We start from the raw sequence: 3,194 nt of genomic DNA, 5'->3' as shown, positions 1-3,194 counted from the left end.
GGGGCCTGCCTGGAGCCCAGACCAGCTGTGGCAGGCAGTCGGGAGTGTGGAGTCCCGGCCCAATTCATTGCTGGCGGTGGGCACACACACACCTTAGGGCAGGCGGCAGGGAAGAGGTCAGGGCTGCACTGCCACAACAAGGATCAGGCCCCTCCTGGCTCCCCCACCATCCACCCTTGGTATGCCAGCATCTTGCAAGTCAAGGTTGGTCCATTTTTGACACTGCCCAAAAATGTTGCCGACCCTGGTCCTAGACCATCGTGGCTACAGCATTGATCCAACGCTAGGTCTCTACGTATTTTTGGATGCTAACCTGGAGGTCTCTGAAGGGCATTTCAGAAAGTACCAGATACCTATTGGATGTGTGTGTGGACACTCCTCCAAAGGGACCCGATTTTTTTTCATCTAGGAACAGTGTCCAAGAATCACTCAGCACTGTCGTGGAATAGACAAGTGAGAGTCTGCAGTGATGCATGGACTATTTCATACATAACTTGCCCTTCCCTTAATTTTTAACTTGGGAAGTAACTAGATGGTGGTGATTCATAGAGAAGGACTGAGGGTTTTGTTTTTGGGGGTTTTTTTTCAATATTTGCTTGGCTTAGAGTTGCTGCGGCAGGCCAGATCAGAGGCAAAGTGCATCCCTCTTCAAGAAAGACTTATCTAGACCAGGGCACTTGTAATACAGAACTGCACTTGTTTAATTTATCCAGCAAATTTCACACCAGTGGCTCAGATTAGACCAGTTTGTCTCCCATGTACGTGTAAGCGTTGAGTGTCTTCTGTTCGTTTGGAAGGGTAGGTAATGTTTCTGGGAGGAATTAATGGTTGATAAGAGTTGATTAATGATTGAGACCTTTTTGAGCCTGCTTGTGGATAGCAATGTGAGGATAGACTTGACTTCGTGGAAGAACTTCATTGAGCTAAAACACAGCGGGGTCTACTGTCTTCCAAGAGAGTATGCAGTATGTTTGTCAGTTTGAGGTTGAACACTGTCTGAACATTTCATCTGGTCTCTCTGCTAAAACTCATTTCCTTGGCATATGCTTTATTGCATATGTTAAATATTCATCCTGGACTGTAAATAGGAGCTTAAAGATCTCTCACTTGGTTCTTAATGTAGCCATTATGAGCAGAATTCCTTGGTGGGGTTTTCCCACCTGAATGGTATATGGCGTTGGCAATTTTTTCAGACTGCAGGTTTTGTGGCCTCAGTTCTTGTTGACATTTGTGCTGTATGTCCAGCAGAGCTTGGGGAAATAGCAAGGAAAAGTCCACGAGTGTTTTAACTGAATCCAAACAGACCAAGGTTGTCTAGAAGATTTTTTTTTTTTTCCCAAGTTTCCCATTTTAATTACAGAAACATAGCTCTCTTAAAAATCAAGCTTGGTCAGTATGGTGTTTCTCATACCTCCTTCCTACAGAGCACTTTCAACCAGTGCTCAACTCAGAATGATACCCCTCCATGAGGACAGCCCGGCTCTCCAAGTTTCTCCGGCCCACACCTGCCAACCAGGGGTGTGAGACCAAAGCTGTGTAAGCAGTAAAAGACCTTGCCCCTGATTCTCCATTGCCTGGCTCCATCTATGGCTCTTTCAAAGTGAGTCTGAAGTGTTAAGCTGCCAGCATCTTGTGCCCATTTTGCCCATGTACAAATGACACCAAGGTCCCACACAGGGCAGTTGGGCTTGGCTTTGCCCCATGGGTTTGTAGTGGGGAGAATGCAGGTGACTCCCATGGGCAACAGGTGCCTCCCAAGTCTGGTGGGGCACCAGCAGGGCACACCCGGAGGGGAGGGTCCCCCAGCAGTCAGCCAACAACTGGGGGAGGTCCCCCAGCAGCTGGTCACCAAGCACACCAGCAGCCCAGAGCCAAACTCAGTGGGGGCATGAGCACTCTTCTTGCCCCACTACCAGCTGGAGCACATGCTGTCAGGAGGGGCACATGCCCCACCCCCCCATGGCTCTCTTACACCTCGCCTATGCTTCTCCCCATTTGACCTCTCATTCAGAGGACCATGTGTATGGCAGTAGGATTTAGTGAAGCTAATAGTGTCCCTGCTGCTCCCATCTCAGCTGGGACATGACCTCAGATCCCCTGGTAAAAGTGGAGGCTGCATGGACAGCTCTGCATATCTGTTGCAGCTTTGCTCAGAGAGCGCTTTTGCTCTCCTCCAGCTGACCTGGCAGGTCATGTTGGGAGAGGCTGCCTGTCCCTGCAGGGAGAGCAGACACACAAGCACACAAGACGACCTGTCACAGGGTGATTGATGGATGTAAAAAAAAAAAAAATCTAACCAGCTCGGAAAATTTAAGTGGCGCCTCTCTCCTGAGTAGAGCACAAACAGCTCCCTTACGTAACAGGGCGTAGCAGAGGGACTTCCCATGTGTGCTTTTAAGAAAACCAGAGTTTACCCCAATGCTATAGAAAATACAGGTCAAAGACTTCCCTTCTTCACAAGCCGGTACCAATAAACTAGTGTAGTGTGTGAGCCAGGGCCCTGTCTAGAGACACAAGAGCCCTGAGCAGAAAGAGTCGGCAGCTGGAGTGTGGTGGGGTCTAAAATGTCCCATGCCGTTAGATTCTAGCATTATTAGTGTCTACACTGCAAAGCTAGCTCTGGCACATGGTGTTAAAATGGTGGGTACCATGGGTACTGCAGGATACTGTGCTGTCCTACATCAGCATGGCAAACTGTCCAGAAAGCTTTGTTAGATGGCCAAAACCTTGAACTGTCCTAGCTTTTCAGTAAAGGAACAGAGAACAAAGCTACAGATGGAAGGAACCAAAGGTTATTTTTTTTTAATGATTGTTTGATCTTGGCACTTCACTGCAATAACACGTATCAGAAGGGGATAAAACAGTATTTATTGTGCATTAAATCAGGCTTTTCCAAATACATGGCCAAGCTTGTTCATGGCATTTCCACAACAGGAGGTGACCAACCCCCTTTGGCAACGTGGTGTTTTTCCACTGACATGGTCTTGTAATCATTATACAAGCAGCCTTTGAGGGAGCAAATATGTTGTGCTCTGTTTAAAACAAAATCATCTCAATGTACCAAGCAATCTGGATGAGCTAATGGTGTTGAGTCCTGGCACCCATCTGAGTGCCGGCTGAAGCAGGAGCAAGTTGGTTGCAAACAAAGGCATTGCACTCAGTGGCTGCTGGCTGGTGAGGCCAGTGGGACAGTT

General features: G+C 48.1%; 1 protein-coding gene across 1 annotated transcript in view; it reads left to right on the top strand.

Moving 5' to 3' along the window:
* Positions 1-3,194, top strand: part of VDR (vitamin D (1,25- dihydroxyvitamin D3) receptor) — a 94,968-nt gene that overhangs the window by 65,599 nt on the left and 26,175 nt on the right. The gene's annotated exons all lie outside the window — the stretch shown is intronic.

The sequence above is a fragment of the Crocodylus porosus genome, unplaced genomic scaffold (genome assembly GCF_001723895.1).
Source record: "Crocodylus porosus isolate Cpor-Errol unplaced genomic scaffold, CroPor_comp1, whole genome shotgun sequence".
NCBI classification, from domain to species: domain Eukaryota; kingdom Metazoa; phylum Chordata; order Crocodylia; family Crocodylidae; genus Crocodylus; species Crocodylus porosus.
Note: the sequence above shows the minus strand (reverse complement) of the source record. Positions and strands in the feature narration are given on the sequence as shown.